Source organism: Battus philenor, unplaced genomic scaffold (assembly GCF_028537555.1).
Source record: "Battus philenor isolate CCGP_79_NKW_IND1 unplaced genomic scaffold, ilBatPhil1.0.hap1 SCAF_20, whole genome shotgun sequence".
NCBI lineage: Eukaryota > Metazoa > Arthropoda > Insecta > Lepidoptera > Papilionidae > Battus > Battus philenor.
Window position 1 is genome coordinate 11572631 of NW_027181683.1, and position 21180 is coordinate 11593810.

Below are 21180 nucleotides of genomic sequence, written 5' to 3' on the forward strand. Positions count from 1 at the left end.
ATATACTGCGCATTCTTTATTCAGTAACACATTTTATAAACACGTTTATGTTTGACAGTCAAATTGTTAAAGCGACATTTATATTTTATATACAGGTCGATAGGTTATAGGTGTAGTAGGGATTGCTGCAGAAGGCTTTAAAGGAGTAAATATATAGATCGTTTACTGTTAATTAATAAATGGTAAACTGTGTTCAAAAATATATGGTTTTAGAAATAATAAATAAGTCGTAATATACCGTCTGGCCTAGTAGACTTTGTGTAGCAAGAAGCTATTTGTTTGTCGTATTTCAATAGAGTTTCTTAGTGGTCACTTTATAAAGGATGGCTGAAAATATGTGTTAAAACTTTTTGCTGACAAATTATGTATATTTTAACGAATCATTATGTATAATAGATTTAATAATAAATCAATATTTTTATCACAAATTATTTTAACATATAGTTTTTCATTATATTTGCGCCGTCTCTGATAAATCAAATAGTAGTAAGCAAACATTTAATACGAAATGGAATCCTAAATAAACATGTCCAAGGTTTTTGCGATAGCTTGGTCAACCTATTACCCCACTACAGTTATTCGAATACGGCTGCGGTTAGTTCTTCGCTTAGTGGAGTACCGGACGATTGTGTCGATAGTTTGTGCGTGTCCAGTGAAAACTCGAAGTACTTGGCACTATTCAGTGCACACTTGTGTTTGCATAGGTACTATATTTAGTGTATATTTTATATATAACATTATATATATTAACTCCCCCAACAATCTTCGTACTGTGAAAAGATATTTACTAGTCGCAGACACATAAAAAAACTTTATAACAAACAACCATTACATACCAAAAATTAGATTTCTATTTCGTAAACTTACGGATTTCGGTAAATATTTAACTATAATTTTCATTATTATGTATTTACATGACGTTTTAATTTTATTACATCTTAACGCATGTTTTTTTTTTAGTTTAATTCCCGTGAAATTATTAACAGTTAGAAACACACTTTTTAATTTGCACTGTAGTTTGTAGGAAAAAAACGTGTCGGTTTTTACTAATTCCATCACATTTTTAATTTTTTTTTAATTTATATAACATATACTAAAACCTTTTTGTTTCATTGTATATTAAAAATAAAGTCCATTTCTTTGAACCGTTCTCGAGTTTTAAGCTTTGCAACATATTAGGCGTTTGATATTTATTTATATAGACAGATTATATTGAATATTTTAGGTTGTTAAAATTAAAAAGAGACGCAAATAGTCAATGTTAACTAAATATTTTTTTTTGATTCCGTATCGACTTAAAATGTACTAAATTTTTTTAGTTGTAATTCGAGGTAATCCTACAAAAAAAATTGCAAATTAATTTCCTGGTGTATTAAAATTAATAATGCATAGATTATATATAAAAACACACTTAATTGAATACGACTACCAGAAAAAGATTAATTTTGAATTACAATGTCTTTTGTTTATGGATTTTTTTTAAAACTATTTTATTTTTAAAAACAATTCTTTTGAATAATTGTATGTTTGAAATATGCGTAGATTATTAAACATCTAGCATTAAAGTCTTATAGAGCGGTGGTAATGTTAGGCAGACATTAGAAAAAGCCTCAGACGAGGTTTCTTTGCATCAGTTACTTTGTAGGTACTCCGTAATGGCTCGAGATTCCAGATGGATCTCTTAAGCTGAACCTGCAAATGCTAATAAGACAACAGCGTATCGCTATACACGACCAACATCTGTAACTTATTCAAGACTCGCAAGTTTATTGCAGTTAGCTGCGAAGGTTGTAGAGTTGACATTTACGTCTATGTAAATATATATTATCTGATCAATATGGACAATTTCAATTCGTATCATTCAACACATGGTCCGTTTATATTACTTAACTTTTTTAAATATGTTTTATTCATAATGAATAAACGATTTTCTTGATTTTTAGTTACTTGTAGATTGACTTAAGTAAAGTTTACAATTAAGATACAGCACTTTACTACATCACGTAAAAGAGTCTGAAAATCGTCAATAAAGTCGAGGAAAAAATAAAATAAAAATAGTTTCACATATTCTGTTTTTTTTTTTAAATCGAAACTTCCTCTTATATTTTTTAAGGAAATCATTGAGGTTATATGTAAATCCGCCAGTATCTCTTTAAATGATGTAAATAAGAGGTTTAAGAGGTTTTATTAAATGTTAACTTTTAAATATAGATAGTCAACGTATCTATAGAAATAAAAAAATGGTGTGTCTGTTTGTAATATTATAAAAACCATTTTTAGTAGATGCATATGAATATATACTGTATATAAATGAAAATAACATTTTTAAAATTGTTGTCTGTCTGTCTGTTTATTATGGCTAATCTATAAAATGGCTGAACCGATTTTGACTGGACTTATACTGGCAGATAGCTGATGTTATGAGGAGTAACTTATATTAGAAACATTCTTTGTGCAAAAAAATAAACTAAATATTTTTTGTTAAATTCCCCATGAATGAAGTCGCGGACATAGCTACTTCCTTATACACCTTAAAGAACAGAATATCGTAAAATAATTTTTTGTAACTCGAAAATAAACGCTCTTGAAGTTTGAGATGTCTTGTTTAATTATGTAGGAATATAAACACGACACAATAACATAATATATATAATAGAGAATTAAAAATTAGTAAAAATTTATTTACGTTAGGATGTTGTTATTTCGCAACCGCTAGATAGAGCTAGTAGTATATTGTCGCACGATATCACCCACTAGCGCCATCGTTTCTCGCAAGTGGTCACATATAAATAAATTTCCCCGATATGTTTTGAAAATGATTGGCAAAAAACTCTCTTCCAGAGGTGAATGACAATCCAATTGGCGTAAATGCAAGAATCCAATCCCCCGGTACGAAAGAGCATAGCACAAATCTTTTGGAGCTTCCTTAAAGATTTCGTCTACCTGTATTTCAAGTTCGCAGTATACGCAGTCGCAATATACTTGCTGTTCTACTATTACGACTACTACTTCGGATAGAGTAGGCAGTAACCCAGTGTTTTAAGACAGAAATGTGAGGTGAACATAGTGGATCCAGTGTTGAAGCTTATCTCAGGTGTTATTCACAACGGGTCGATTGGGTGAGTTTTTTTTTTCCTGTTTTTCCCCTAATTCCTTCACGTATTCTTTGAGTCGATAGTTTTAGTCGTTTTAATGTCTACCCTCTCTTAGAATAAGAATTTACACACAAAAACGTAATCTAAATTTTTTTAGTAAATTCTTTAATGTTTTAATTTTAAAACTATGGGTGGCATTTATAGCTATATTCAAATTTATTCAGGGAATTTTCTATTTCCAATTACTCGGCAGTATTTTTTTACAATTAACATTACAAGTTTCTCTTCGTAAAAAAGATTTGTTTGATGTTACAATAATTTTAGATAATAGCACATAGCGAACATAACAGAGGGCTGCTTGCTAGTTCGTGGTCACCACTACGGAAGTGGAGATCATTGGTTGGCAGGGACAGTGTATTAAATAAAAGCTAGAAGATGCTAGATGCAGACCGCTTGCTAGGTGTGAAAGAATATTAGAACGATGATGAATGAAAAAATAAGAAGAATGTTTAAAAAATAAAGAAGAAAAATTAATAAATACAAAACTGAAATTTTTCTAACCTGAATTTTTAGCCCTCAAGAACGAGGGTCATAAAAACGGTTCTTTTGAAATCTATGACATTTGCATATATCCAGGTGTGAGCTTCTTTATGTTGAAATGATGATGAAAAATTATAGAAATCACTCAATCACTAACCAGAACTTCCTGTTCGTGTATAGAATCTTTGTGAACTCAGAGATTCATGCAAGCGATAGTAACAAAGATATCAATAATATTTCGTAATAAATTTAAAAATTAATAGTAAAACTCTGTTCGTAACCGTCCAATAAACTAAAATGGTCTATAAAAATAAATATTTTTTTGAATGTAACAACTCTTAACGCTTATGCAACGCCTAACCACCGTCGTCATGACATGATCAGTGGTAGACCACTGTCGACTTGCGAATCTAAGACCGCGGATTCGATTCCTGGGATACAGTCTTGTATATCATTTACACTTAGTATTTATTATATAGGTTTGCCATTGCTGACTTGCGATCGCCAACCTACCTGCAAAGCGAGACAATTATTATATATCCCCCCATAGATATCTTTGGGAAAGACTTTTGCCTGCTAGCCGTCTACGGGCTGAAATGTCAAAGCAACGTCAACTGTCCAAAATAGAAGCAATATACATTTGTTTATCATATTTTTAATACCATAAAGTGTGTACAGAATGATTAGTTTTAAGTGTAAAATGTAAAAAGGCTGTATGGCTCATTTGAAATCATTTAATGTATGCTAATCCCTATCGCATGACGCAAGGATAAAATAGTAAGATAAAGCATTTTCAAAATTCATATTACGATCATAGACGTAGTAGAGACGTAATAGATGTAAAAACTTTTTGCAAACAAAGGAGATATATATTCACCCCTTAAAGTAAAAAAACCTTATATATTTGTGTATACAATTATAATTAATAGCACAGCATCTTATTGCTTACGGCATTCTCTATCGGTTAATAATTTTCGCAGTGTAGAGAAGTGAAAGAAATAAGTATATATATATATATATATATGTAAAATTTAATAAGGTTGGAAAAATATGTAAATTTAAAAAAAAAACTGACATATATGATATGACGGAGAAAAACTTTCCAATTAAACCTCTTTTGTATTTATCTTGTTGAATATGATTAATTGTAATACTACAAGACATATGATATATAAAAAAGTAGTTTTATAGTTTTTCTGTTCCTCAATATGAGCGATTAGAATGAAAATACAGATACATTTTAAACTTACAACTCTGTCAAAATATATGTACACCCAAATATATATATATATGTGTGTGTGTGTGTGTGTACGCCTTTCTTATAAAAGTCTTTTATTTCGTCAATTTTATATTCTTCAGCAAACTGGCCATAATGCCAATACGTGGACGCTGATACGATTGACGTGATAAAAACCGAATCGAAGAAGGCCTCGAAGGCTTTACTGGAAAAGGGCTATTCCGATTGTATATGGGACTGGGAAAGTGTCAGCAAAAGTATGTCAAAAATTTATTTGGAAAGATAATAAAGAATTTAATTTTTATGAACAAATTACAACTTACATTTTGATCACATTATATATTAATTGATTCTTGCATTGTAATTTACATCTGATTGAACAAGTATGAGTGAAAAGTTTTACAATCTATCTTTTATATCTTTATTTTGGAATGGAATATTGGCCTTGTAACGATCTCTCTGAAGTGACGTTCTAAAATTTATTGTACACTTATTTTGAGATTTTATTTCTAGAATAAATTTATTCCTTTGTCATTTGTAAGTAGGTGTAATATTATCTATTTATTCATTTTATTACTCGTGGAATTCTTTCTAGGGCCGGTGGATCTGAAGGTAGTACAACGCAAAGTCCTAACTACAAATGTTTATATTCGAACTTCGCCCGTATTTACATCGATATAAATGAACAATTTTATTTCTGTGAAATTCCCCTTTTCGATGCGCCGCTGACGATGACTTTAATGCCGATGTAAATGAAGAATAGTATTTCTGTGGAATTCCCCTTTTCGATGCGCCGCCGACGATGACTATAATGCCGATTTAAATAAAGAATTATATTCCTGTGAAACTCCCCTTTTCGATAAACTCAGACACGCATGTATTCTTTTATGATTGCCGTCACAATTTGACGTTCTACGTCCTCTGGTGAACATGGGACTTTATAGATTCCAAATAAGAGTCGTTGACCGTTTTGCTTTAACATTTATCAACGTTATCTGACTACTTTGGTGCGTTCTACGTTCTATGTTGCGATTGCCGGTACGCGGCCTCCATTCTACAACCTTAAGGCCATAGCGGCCATCTGTTCTAAACACTGTGTGGTTTACCCACTGTCACTTGAAGTCTCGTTTGTTTACAACGCATGATCTCCTCATTCCTGGTACGAAGATGCTTAATTGGTTCCATTAGAAATCTATGAATGATACAGACAGCAGTGGTTGTTAACTATAAAAGTGATATAGATTATTAAAAAAAGAAATTAATTGAATTGACGACAATAAATTTTGCTAACCATTTTGTAATGTAGCTTTTGACATTATTTTGTCTCGCATGTGGTTGAAGATATTTGTTCAACTGTTCATCTGTGTAATTATACGTTTATATTAACTAGTAGAGATTGTATTGTTATTTTATGTGTTTTTAAATATTATAAGTATTAATTGAAACATGAATAAAAAAGTGAAAGATTACAGACGATATATATTAACCTACTCAAAGACCATACCGAATGATGCATTATAACCGTGTTTCCTGGCGTAGGGCCCACGCCCCACACGGGGGCAATTTGAAAGTGGACTTGTCGCAAGTTTAACCTTCTTGAATTAATATAAACAATTATGTATGTTAGATAAGGAGGCATAAGAATTTTAAAAAGGCTTAAGTGCGAAATAGCGAAAAAAAGCTTCAAAAATACTGCCGTATAGAGAAGGCATTCTTTACCATTTAACCATTTGGACGGTTTCGAGATAAAAAATAATAGACATGGAAAAATGTGATAGAATAAAAACCTATGAGAAATGTAATAAAGAAGAAAACTATATACGACTTGTATGAAGATTTCCTTGCATACATTGACTCATCAAGATATCTAGAACCATTATATATATAGACTTGAAATTTGGTAAAAATATTCATTTTATTGTTGACAACACTGCTAAGAACGGAATGAAAAGAAATATCCCCGTAAGGGGAATGAGAGGCGTTCATTAAATAAGTATTTTTGGCCGGTTTTAAGTGAATATGTGTATAAAGGATTTTCTGGAATTTTGCCACAAAAGGCTATAGGCAGCAAGGCAACGCGTAAAAAATAACAAAAAGTAACTCTTATGCCACGCTAAGCAGGCGGGCGATAGATGACAATATATATATATATATATATACATATATATATATATATATATATATATATATATATATATATGTTTACGGAAACTGTTAATAATTTTAACTTAAACAGAGACTTCGTTACGAAAATATATCGCTTTAACTGGATGTTTTTAATTAAAATTCGCAAAAAAAATATTGGAATACCTCCGGAAATAACGTGAACAATGACAGACTTCTAAACAGCGAACCTGTTTTTCCTGATTGTTTAAATGAAACGGCATAATATTTTAATTTTATATACAATGTCTACATAATGCCCCAACCAGTTGAAGCTAATGATTTTATTTTATTTCTCTATAAAATGTCAAGTGTTAAAACCGAAAGGTGTTCAAGAACCTTCCGCGAATTGTAGAGTTAAGAATGTACTAGAAAGGACTTTTTATTAAATTGTGAATTGTTTTTTTTATTATATTACATTTACTAACGTAAAAGAATACCATTAATGAAATTTTAGGTAAATTGTATTTTAAATTGGTTTCTGTTTTATCTAAATTTAGCCGTAGGAGGTCCACGACTGGACATGGGCCTGCCTGATCGATTACCAATAGGACCGGTTGTCCGTGGCAAATGCATTATACATTTTTAGTTAAATAAAACTTTTCATTACACAAGTAATTGTTTTGCAATGCTGGTGATATAAATACACGAAAAGATCTGTTAATAGAAAATTAAATTAGCTTGGAAGTTTATATGTGTATAAATATATATATATATATATATATTACACGGGATTTATACTGGTAGGTACCGGAAGTAATAAAGAGTAACTTGGACTACTTATATTTTAGACTTAAAAAAAAACTAAATAAGCTACATAAGTTTTTTGTAACATTTGCGGGTACTTGCAGTAACACGATACTTATATTAAATGCTCTATCTTGTAATACGAGTAGTGTGTATCATTGACCCAAATAATAACACCAGCTTTTAGGCAAAATACAATAAACATACGTCTACCTGCTGAACTTATCCTACTAGAATGGTATATAGCCAAGGACGTAGATATTTATACATAGTCTACTTAAGCGGCTCTGCAACTTACTAATTTTTGACGAATGATATAAACGGTGTGGCGATTTACACCTCAATAGGCTTTAAAGTACAGGGTCTAGACCCTGTACTTTAAAGCCTACAATAATGCCAATGCTTTAAACGTTTTCGACTATAATAGCAGAATAACTAATAGCAGTAATAGCAGACTGCCTAATGTCCATCGAAGTAGACTAGCTTGTACAGACCTTCAGGTAGAGTGATTAACTATATCTCGTCTAGTCTATCGATTTGTGTGTCTATGTGAGAGTGGAACGGCTGCCGGCCTTGGTTAGCGCGCCACCGGCGCAAGGTTGCACATGGACAGACGAAATATGACCCGGACGTCGTTATAAAGCCTTATATGGTAGATAAATACTTGTCTAAATCCAACTTGTAAATCAATGTACGACTAAAAGTGTTTTTTGGCTATTATAATATTTTTTAAACAAAATTAATGTTAACCTGCTCGAGTCAGGACCATAAAGTAAATAAAAGAATTACACAAACTTGTTAGTTAAATAAAACGATACTATTTGACTTTCTAGAACTTAAAGAGAAGAGAACTATAGAAAAAGATAGTAGAGTAGTAAATTAAGAGTAGAGAACTTTAAAAGTAGAGAAGCACTCTTAAGGAGCAGTGGTACAAACAAGTTACCAGAGGATAGGCAGCACCGTTCTTCGACCCGATTGCAAGCATGGCGATTATAGTACATCCCCATAGATATCTATGAGGGAAGCCTTCCTTTCCCTGCAGTGTGTATCTATGGGCTGAAACAACGAGAATTCTGTCCCAATAAAACATTGTTGTGTGAACTAAGCCAGTATAGTTGTTCCTGACAGAATATTTCTACGGTATGAATGTATTTATGAAATTATACAGTTATTTTTACACCAGCAGGATTTTAAAGGTATCTGAAAATCGCACGGGGTATGAATGGAATGTTGTGGTGAGAAGTGTCAGCACGGTGTCATGTTGCGACGGCGTTATCGATGGTTGGTCCCACGTAAAACAAGACAGTTGTTCAATCGTATCAAATTGTGTCGATTTAATTGCACTTAGAAATATATTACGGTGACCGGAAAGTAATTTCGCTTTCTTATGTTAAATTCACAAGACTGCATTTTTAACAAGTTTTTATTTCTAATCAACAATATATTCACCTTCGTTATCAACAACCTTTCGCCATCTTGTATACAACGTCTTCGAAATACGAAATTAGCTAACAAATGATAATCAAATATAGATATGCGCTAAACGACATTACTTTCCGGTCCCCCTAATATTATGTTTATATAAAGAAATAATATAAGTAAATATAATATACAGAATAGTTAGGAATATTTTGGTAAATAATATGCAAGACTATATGAATGTAACATAAAGCTAGAAATAATGGGCAGCAGCATTGAATATGTGAAAGTGAAGTGATGAAGTGCAGAGCAGTAAATGTTTGCAGTATCGATAACTTAGGAAGAAAAGAAATACAAAGTTACTTGTTTTACGTGCCAGTATGAATGGAAATAAAATAAAAAGTTTGCAGTCGATTTTGTAGATCATACTATGACAGATACAACTTATTTAATTATATACGAGTATAATAAATATATAATAAGAGAACACTGAAATCCAAAAAAAAAGATTTATAACTGTGTTTGTTTTTGGATGCACAGCCTGGGAGGTATGAATTTCAAATAAACTATTTACCAGACTATGTGTATTTATGTGACATGGATAAAAATCTAAGAAATAATCTAAAAAAGTTGGGTGAACAACAATATATGATTATTATGTAATTTTGAAAAAATCCGCACAAAAAAATTGTTTTTTTTTAAACTGTCACCTAGATTCTGGCTATGAGGGTGTTAAGAAACAAAAAAACTGACCAAAATCTATTACAATATATTATTATTAATAATATATATAATAAAAACTTTTATTCAGATAAACTTAACCTGATAAAACATTTTTAAATAAAATAAAATAAAAATAAGATAATAAATTAAATACTTAATCTAGTATTTAACGTTTGTTGTTACGTTTGTTATGTTTATCTTAAATATGTTTGCTAATCAGAAGCCTACAACAATCTTTTCCACTCTGTTCTATATACATTTGATTCCACGTCATTTCTGCCACTTCTTTGACGTCATCTCATCTTTTCTGCGATATTTTTATTTTCCTTTTACCTTTCCCTAGGACACCACCTTGTAACTTTTTTACTTCATTTCTTATAATCTCTTATTATATGTAATATATCTCTTTGTTTTATACCATTTATGCTCGCTGCAAGACACAGACCTCTCTCAAAGATATTTGTGGAGGGATAAACCATAATCGCCACGCTTAGTGGACGAGTTGGCGATTGCAATATGTTATTATGCAGCATCCCCTGCGTACCGTCCTCTAGAAACATATTTTGTGAGTAGTGGTAATCCTATATAATTAATACACAAAGTGTTAATAAAATTGTATCCCGGGAATCGAATCCGCGACCTATTATTACAAATCTTAGTCCTATACCACCAGGCTACCGCTATTCTTATAATATACGAATAAATAAAAACTATGTAAAAGTTTAATTATAAAGTAATCACCTATACACAATCAGCTGAACGTTACCAGAAGCGTATTCTTTGTTCTTTTTTCAAATTACATAACCTCGTTCAAACAAAAGACCGTCTGAGAATAAAGGATAGGATGCAATAACGAGAGAGAGCGGTCATCCTTACTGAAGCGAATTAATGCGCTGTGCTCATAGACTGTTTCATCACCAAAGATCGCCACAATGTTAGATCATGGCACTTCACGGGACCTGAACTATATCAGTCTACCCATGCCGCGTTAACCAGCTTGTTGTCGCTAAGAACTAAAACTCGTCTGTTTAGACCTTACTTAATCCTTGTGATGATCTTTTAAAAGTTAAAAACTCAAATGACCTAGATATAACAAATTATTTGCATAAAATTTCCGCGTCTAGTCTTCAAGGCGTCGTCATAAAAGATAAATTAGGACATTCTCATAATGGACAGATAAAATATGATTATTATGTAAGAATTTACAATTGCTGACATTTTCGTTAAACAAGCGAATGTGGGTGACCATACATTGTGCAATCTCTGGATATTTTTTAAATTACCGGAAAATAATTCAATTATTAATTTTACAGTTTCCTTCTAATTATGTAATGTAATATTTTACTCTAGGATGACGACAAATTAACATTAGAATTAGGGATATATAAAAGTATAATCGTATACAGAGTGATTGGTATCTTTTTTTTGTTTCGGGGGGGGGTCTTCCGGACGTTCAAGATACCCCGCCTCTGGGGGGAGGACAAGGGTATATGGGATCCCTACCCACTAAAACCGATAATAGGGTCTATAATATTTCGACTTGCCGCATGGTCACCCGACGACTGCTTTTCAACAAACAAACAGACGTGTTTATGTGTAAATTGTTGAATTGTGTCCGTCTGATCGAAGCCTGACCCGCTTACCTACTTTACACGATTCGTTAGTATGATGCCTATGCGGTAATATTTAAATGGCACTACGTCATATATATTTCGATGTGTGTATGTTATAAGAGAGACGAGAAGGTAAGAAACTACATTCGAATCCGTTACAAGGACACACTGTTAAACGAAAGTTATTTATATAAAACGTAAACATTTCATTTCATATTCTTTATTGTACACACTAGAAAACATATAAATAGTTTAATAATAATAAACAAAAAGTACAATAGGCGGTTTTATCACACGACACAATTTGGTTCGGCACAATATTACAATGGCTCGAATAGATCGAGCGATTTAATCATTTATACAGGATGATTGAATACAGGTATAATAGACTTAAAGTTAATATATCCAAACTTCTCAGACACTGTTCCTGATTCGAATCCAAAAGGCGTAAACATGTGACTTTATGTGAAAACCTTAATATACCTCTGTTCAATTACCGGACCTCCTCAAGGAAAAATCTACAGCAAAATCTTTTGAAGAGTTGACCCGGCATATTGTCCTAAACCTCAAGGCATTTAACTATCTGTAGCGCTTGAGCAGCGACTTGAAATGAAATAATGTACCAACTAATGTATAATTGAGTAAAATTTCCAGATTGTATTGTTAATAAGTATAAGTTTTAGCTATATTTGTTGCTAAAATTGTAAAAGAAAAATTGTAAATAGTGATAAAACGCTCTCGTGCCTCGCAGCTGGGAGAAGAAAGATCCGAATCAAATAGCGGCAACCCTCTCTCAACTGTCTGCGTTTTTTAAAAGCGAAAAAATATATATATTGTAAAAAACAATAGCGATACAAATAAGAATTAATGAAAAAAATCATAATATGGAAACAATGGAAGGATAAACAACGGGTAGTTAACGTGTACAAAACATACATATATATATACAAACATACATATGTATATAGCATATATACTTATAATAAATAAAGTATAGATAATATTACGGTAAAATACATTTTATAAATGTAGTAAAATTATAAAGAAAAACTTTCATTTATATAACTTTTATCTATATCACAATTTTTATTGCCTATTTCTTTATCACATATTGCTAACTTGGAATGGATATAACTTGGAAGTCTTCAAGTTAAGAGTGAATAGGTACCTTTTAGACAAACCTGTAACATCTTAGACCTCGTCATTGCTTAACATCATACTAGACAGAGATAATTTTTTTTTATCTATAACCAATAAAAAAAAATCCGATTACGTTCATAGGTACGTTTTGTTAGTTGAAGAATTATTAAACTATTTAATAAAATTTGATTCTTCCTACATTCATCTAATGAGGTACGAATGATATCTCTATATGATTCAAAGTTTATATAAGGTATAAATAAATAAACAGCACATTGCTAGAATCTCACGTATAAACAATAATTAAAATCCCATAAACGTTACGTACTTGTTTGTAACTTAAACATTGTTGCATAAGCAAGATTTCTGTAAAGGCTCAGTAATTAGATATTAAATATGTTTTGATAGCATGCAGTGTATTCGCTTGTGTTAATTTTTTAGTATATTTGATATGAATATTTATTGACTTTAATGAGTTATATTTTACAACGAATGGTTTTAATTACCACCTTCAAATGTATTAAAAAAATAGTTACAACACTGGTACCTCTTCCTTGTAACTGGAGAACGATCACCCAGGGTTAAGTTTTAACTCGAAATCCCGATGAAGCTGCATAAAGATCAAGCCGGCTGGCAGCATGATGTAAAAAACTTTGCGAATATGCAGCAGCAGCGACCTCTGCATACCGTAATACCAAATGGCGATCGATAACCCGTCAGAAAATCGTGGTTATCATAGTATATCCCCACGTAAATATCTTTAAGATAGAAATAAGCCTGGTAAGAATATTCTTCCTTGTGCTCGTCACCGAAATATCACATATACCAGTCGACCGGGATCCAAGTTTCTCAACATAAGTCGGTCCATCTAAGCTGAGAAATTGACTACATCATCAGTATTGGCTGCATCATCATCAATTTGGTGTTTAGGTTAATATATATGAGCCACGCTTCAACCAAAAACAATATAGTAACAGCGTCTTTCAAGCCTTAATAGTTTAATTTTAGCACAGAAAAAAAAATATCAGTCGACCAAATATCCAGACATGTTTAGAGTACTATATATACTATCTTCCTTCTTCTTCCACTTACTTCCACATTGAGTTCCTTGTTACATATCTCTTGCGAGGAAGTCAGACCCTAATCATATTCATGCATTCAGTACGTTGAGGACGACGTTGATGGTGTATGTCTACACATATAGTAACATGCTACTAACATTGTCCAGCCTAATAGCAAGATAGATAGAGATAGATAGAGTCGCTGTAGGCTTAGGTTTCTGGAGCGAACACCCAGTACCGGGATGCGTGGGGTGTTCCCCCACAAGGTAGACCGAGGATCCTATTAAGGTTATCGGAAGAAGCTTTCAACCCGTCCTATTGTAAGTCTGTGAGAGATGCCACGTACAGTAGTGGACGTCCTATGACGACTATGATGGTAATGTAGTAATTCATAATTTACATTTTATATCAGTTGTGCATATGAAATAAAAACACCCAAAAGAGCTAAGAAGAGCAACCCCAATTTGATTGTATTTTAAATCAATTTAAACTCGATCTAATTGAAACTACTATCAATTTGAGTTCCCCTGCAAAATCATCTTTTAACATAAATTCAAACTATTAAGATTCCTGTCGTATCCTCATCGAAAAATATCTTAAAACAAATTAGGATTTTTTTCGCTATCATAAATGTAAGAGAAAGGGATTCTATATATGTGTACAAAAAATATCATTTTCTCTATATTTTTACAAGTTTTTGTTTAATAAACTATTTAAATTTATTTCATGACTGTTCAGATATATTCAAAGAACAACCTCGAGTATATAATTTATTGAAATATTTACATCACGTACACTAATATTTATATTTTATAAATACGAACGAAAATGCTATGTAATAGTTTTGAATTTATATCAAATAAGGTTCAAAATAGTTTGCAGAATGAAAATTTAACACCGACAATGAAACAGTGCAATGCTATAAGACACCATTTTGTTTCCAGTCACGTTGCATTATAATGCATAAATTGTGGTCTTACGGTTTTTTTCCATTGTCTTGGACATTTGTCTATGGTTATGAAGTTCCCCGTATCCTTTGTTCGGTGACAATTGCATAGAGTTTATTCATCGAAGAGTGATGTGAAAGTATTTTATTTGGTTTTTAAATATCCATTATTTTTATCTGTCGTATCGTTGTCATGTCTTCTTTATTAATGTCAATTCTAAGGCATATTACCCCTTTTATACGGTCACGAACTACTAGCGCCATCTGTCGCCGCTGGTAGAAACTACAGAGCTTCAACATTTATATCTTTTCTCGTAGACTTATGCTGTTTGATTTTTTTTCAATCACAGTTCATTTAATAGTACAATAGTCAGTGGCTTAATATCAAGGTTATTTACCAGTGAAGACTTTAGATACAGAAATGTGGTCTTTCATTTCGGTCTTCATTGGTAAGATCATAGTCGCTTTACAAGCCATGGAATGGGCTATGTACATGGGTGTACACATGTATAATAAAGTTACACAAAATATCTTAGACCTTTCGTATCTTAGTTTTAAATCTAAAATTAAAAGTATATTATTTAATAAATCTTTATTTCCATTCAAGAGTTTTTAGTCCATCTAAATGTGTCGAACTTGGTTTGTGGACTCATTTACTAATTGATATTATATTGTACACATGGAAAAATGTTTAATTTACTTTTAAAAACAGTAACTTTTGAGTTTCTGGCCAACTCATCTCAACTAGCTTACTACTTATAATGTTAAAAAAGTCGACGATTGAAACGCACATATAAATGCCTAGTTCAATAAACAAATGATCTGTACAAATCGAATACAAAGCTTTTCCGTATGAAATCACGCTGTACAAATAAAATATCATTACCTCACAGGTAAAAACCACAGTAAGTTGTTTTCAGATTGCGGTAACAATTCAATAGTTAAAATGCAAATACATTGACATTTCGTAATGCTAAGTCGCAGTTGCCGCCGGAGGTAAATTGTTGCGACATATCATAGTTCGGCTTCCATTTGACATTTTGCGAACATCGATACACTGTCACTTCAAACCCAAATCAACTATTCAATTTATACAGGGCTGATTGAAAATTATTATTATTAAACGTTTTTATTTAGTTCGACCCGTACGGAATTTATTTGGATCAAAATTAGAAATTGAAATTTAAGCACCTTCCCGTTGTCAGATTGATCTGAAATTTGGTACACACATTTAATTTAGATGACAATACAATATAATAAAATCAATAACATTATAAATCTAAGATGGCCGCCGATACAAAATGGCGGATTACGTATTTTTCCTTAATACCCTCAATATGGGTATCAAATGAAAGGGCTACACTAGTAAAACACGATGATTATGTCAAAATTTAAAATTCAAGATGGACGCCGTTCCAATATGGCGGACTAGGTACATACTTTTTCATAACCACCACAATATGGGTATCAAAAAACCGTTTAACTTAAAAGTTTTTTAAATATATTTATATGATTAATAAGACATAATTCAGGTTGCATCCAGCAAAAAGCAACGCCGTACCGGTCAATCTTTGGGAGGAGGTCTATGCTTTGCAGTGTGAGTCCATCGGCTGAAAAGAGAGAAAGAGAAAGATTGAAAAATCTGCTAGAATGACTCTCGTCCAACAGTGGATTGTCCTATATCTGAAACGATGATAGAAATTAGTACAAAGGCTTTCACGTCGTGAATTTATGAGTAATTGGTATTGCTGTCAATTGATATATGATACTAACTATTCAGAAATCAATAGTTTCACAAATAATAAAAAATTTTATAATAACATTACAACAGAAAAATCTTACTTACTTACTTACTCCGCTGGCTCAGTGACCCAAAGTGGGTCTTGGCCTCCGAAGCGAGAGACTTCCACTTTCCTCTATCTTGCGCCATCGTCTGCCAATGGTTGACATTCAATTCGCGCAAGTCTGCCTCAACACGATCGATCCAGCGATACCTGGGTCTACCCACTGGTCTTCGACCCCTCGGTTTTTCCAGGTACGCTACCTTCACGCTCCGATCCGATCCCATTCGCTCCAAGTGACCAAGCCAGCGGATTCATTGAGCTTTATATTCGCCAATGATATTTGGCTGTGCTACTAAAGTCTCAATTTCGGCAAAGAAACATCTAAAACTAATTATTGTTTATTATCTATCTCCGTAGACTTTGTATTGCTAGAACTTTTTAGTCTGTCGTATACCTATAGGAAACAAATTATCGCAATATATTTCAATATGATCACATTATACAGGGTGATTGGAATTGGTAAAAAAGCTTCAGAGCTTTTATCTGACTGATGACCTATTCTTTCATCACTTTAATGCATCTATAACAAATCACTTTACACAACGCATTTCACGTTTATCGCTTTATTTATTTATTAAATACATTGAAATTATAATAAATTTAAATACAGTAAAAATAGAACGAATACGAAAAGCTTCTGTAAATTCTCAACTCATCTTGGCGCGTGGCTATATGTGTGCGTGTGCTTGTAACTGTACATTACATTGTTTGTCAGTGACGCGGTTAACGTCGACAGAGTAACATGTATTGTAGTCGATTTGTTGAACGGGTACAGTCAGTATTAAAATGAAAACTTCCGTTGTTGTTAACGAAGGAAATATTAAAGAAGTCTAGAAAACATTTTATCGTTACAAAAATCAGATATCCGCTTTTAAATATATGCACAGATGTATAAAATTTATGCTAGTACTTACTCATTAAGTTTGACATAAGTTTTATATATCGTCTATTCTGATTTAGAATAAACTGGTGTTCGTACTGCGGTGATTGATCAAAATTACAGGGGAACACCCTTTATTTATTAACACTGTTTTGTACACCATATACAATATATAAATAGAGGAGGAAAAAAATGAAACAATTCATATGGTACAAGAGGCGGTCTTATCGTACGAGGTGATCTCTACCAGACAACCTTTTGATGGAGATGGGAGACATGAAGGAAAGGGCAGTTTGGTTGTACGTACATACAAATACAATTATACATATATGTATATACCCTACCCATTGGAAGGTATTGGCCTTCCTCAAAGTTTGTCACGACAACCAGTCTTGCCCTGCCCTACATTCAGCGAATTTCTGTGATCTTAACCATATCATTTGTCCACCTACTGAAGGCTTACCCATGCCGCGTCTACCGATCCGATGTCACTCTAGAACCTTCCATCCCCAACGGCCATTGGTTGCAAGACCGATTCGCCCACAGCCACTTTAGACGAGTAATTCTTCGAGCCAGGTGGACTTGATTTACACTCGGGTCTCCTCATTACTGACAGTGAAATTCTGAACATAACCCTTTTCATTACTTTCTAGATCTTGAGTCTAATTAATAGCCCACACATATAGTACCTTCCATTGACATTGTTCAGTTTGTTTTTACATACGTCAAAATTATAAACATATTATAATATATAAAAAATTACAATAAACAAAAAATGTTAATAATTTAATTATTCCACTGGTAATACAGCGGGAATAAACATACATAAATGTTATTATTTCGGCATATAATTAACACAAAAGTACTTCCACTGTACTTTAAGTCACGCACACAGTCACCGTATCTGTACAAGCATACGCACACATAAAGCCGCGCGCAAAGATGAATTGAAATCGTATATCTCTGTACACGTTTTCGTTTTTGTATTGTATAACACCTTTTAATCAGCGATGGTAGTTCAAAACGTGATCCAACACAATGCAACAGATACACAACGAGACGCTTTATTATTTGCGAGAGGGAAAGTCCTCACTTAACCTCACGTTGTCAAGTCTAGATATGTGAAGTGAATACACTTTTTGACATGTATATCTTTACTAATGTGGGAATATTCAAGCGTAATATATGAGGTTTTTTAACAAGGAGTTTGTTTTTTGAACCTCCACGGCTGGACAAAGACCTCATAGATTTCCAATAGGATCCGTTGAAATAGGCTTGCATCCATCGTCTACCAACGGTCTTAACAAGGTTGTTCATCTACCAACCGGACGTCCAGAACTGGTTACGGGTTCATGGTCTCCTTGGAACCTCAATGCCCTGTTCTAAGTGCTATATGACCTGCCCAACTCCCACTTCGAACTGCCAATCCGCTGTGCATGAAAAATCATTTTACTTTTATAAAATGTGATAAGAGTTTCTTAAATAAATATAGCATGAAATTAATATAAGCTTAAATATAAGTATCTGTGATATTTAAGGGAAAAGGTGAAGAAAGAGAGGCGATGTATATAAAGAAAATCAGAATGAAAAGGAATGCTAGAAAATTGTAATATGTTAGAAGAGGAAAGATAGATCATTTGACGAAGAGTAGCTTATTTTATCTACGGATCTCTTTATTTCTGATGTCATCAATATCTACGCGGTTTTAAACAGAGTTCACCATGTCAAGGTCACGAACTATTTAATGGCTATACCTTGTAGGCTAATACCTTGTAGGCCAGTAGGTAACCCAACTATCTAATATGGTATAATGAGGTAGCAGCCATAGAAGGATCACAGCCCACATTAGGTAACCGTTAGCTAGTTTTAAAAACGGACATCGGTATATAATTGAAGTTTGGTATGGTAATGATATCTATTAGAAAGATACGTGAAATTATGTGTCGTATATAGAGAACGAATACATTTCTTAACTGACCTCTTAACGGGCTTACATGAGAGGTAACTTCTGAGCATTCTATGGATTCCTTGTGCGTATTTATAAACATTAAATACATATGGATACCTCATTTGAAGTGCATAAATATATGGTACATCCATGGTGAACGGTTTCAAAAATAATACATAATGATAATATAGTATTAAAAAAGATATGTTCCTGTAAAAATTGGGCTTTCCAAAAGTTATTTGTTGATGTTAATGTAAAAACTTTATACAAGGTGATTGGATATAGGAATAGAAGGTTTAGAGCCTAAAGTATTAAGCTATATATTTACTTGTTTATAGCTTTTACAGCTATAAACAATCACCACTAGTATTGTAATAATACAGAGTTATAATATAAATATTAAACGAATCTAACACTTAACCCTTAAAAGCATGAGTTTTATTTATACTTTATATATATACTAGCTGATCCCGTAAACGTTTTTTTACAAAAAAAATTAAAGGGTTGATTGTAAGGGGTGAAAATTTAGGGTTGTATGTATATTTTAATGCCACATTATAAAAAAATGAAAACAATAAATTTCGTCAAAAAATTAAAAAATAAATTATGAGTGAACAACCCTTATCACTTAGGGGTATGGAAAATAGATAGTAGCCGATTCTCAGACCTACTGAATACGCAGATAAAATTTGGTAAAAATCGGACAAGCCGTTTCGGAGGAGTACGGTAACTGACATTGTGACATAGAAATTTTATATATTAGATATATATATATATATATATATATATATATATATATATATACAAAAATATAGATATATACAATATAGATATACAACACTACGCATTTACTGTACACTATTGTATTCAAAGTGGTATATTGCAGTTTTTAATTATTATGTATTTAGCGGTTAATAAATACGTCTCTTTATTACTTTTTTATTGTAGCGTATTTATTAATGAAAAGGTTAAATGTATATTTATATGTAAGATAAATTACTATATCCTACGTATATTTTATTTACTGTTTATAATTGTAAACTTTTAAACCTTTATAGACCGTACCAAATGAATCGCATAAAAAGGAACGCACTTAAACAGGAGATTGATTGTACTGTGGTGTTGGTTACTCGTTATATTCCTGGAGGTAGATGATCAAACAGTCGTATGAGTAAAATTTTTGCTACTTGCAGAGGTAACTTATATTTAATCTTTTTAAGTTATTAACCCGAAATTATTCTTTTAAGTGCTTACTTAAATACATCAATAACCTAATTAAGCCATACGTAATAAGAATCTAACCTGCGTCCCATAGCAAGCAATTAAGTAATCATAAGTTATATATAAGTTGATTATTTACATTTAAGCTTTACTTATTTCCAATTACCCTTTATAAAGTTATATATCTCTCTGATATATTACATATGACGAATTAATTTATATTTAATGGCTATTATATTTAATCAGGCGTTATCTCGCGGAAGTCCATCCTAAGTAAGAAAAGGACCTCAACACGTGTTTCACCCCTCCACGGAGCATCTTCAGGAGTTATGTTACACCGATTAGTGCCAAACACAGAGTCTCTGTGTTTGGCACTAATCGGTGTAACGTGTTGAGTAGTTTGGCGGTGGCGGTTGTGTGATTTGCAATGTTTGCCGCATACGCATTTATCAGCGGGCTGGCGGGCGGTGCATTTCATTGCACGACTACCACTACATGTGCGAAAGTGGCTAAATATTGGTCCTTTCCTAAAATAATTTATTTTTTCTTTTAGAGTGCGAGAATCCAATAACTGCTTTCTTTATAAAGTCTGCAGTGACAGTT

The 21180-nt window shown here is 32.4% G+C and overlaps 1 protein-coding gene across 1 annotated transcript in view; it reads left to right on the plus strand.

Annotated features, from left to right (window-relative positions):
• Nucleotides 1-625: 625 nt before the first annotated feature.
• Nucleotides 626-21180, plus strand: part of LOC137922832 (nucleolar protein dao-5) — a 53554-nt gene continuing 32999 nt past the window's right edge. Inside the window, exons 1-2 of the mRNA XM_068765920.1 lie at nucleotides 626-704; nucleotides 2842-3119. The gene's annotated coding sequence lies outside the window, so the exon portion shown is untranslated. The remainder of the gene's footprint in view (nucleotides 705-2841; nucleotides 3120-21180) is intronic.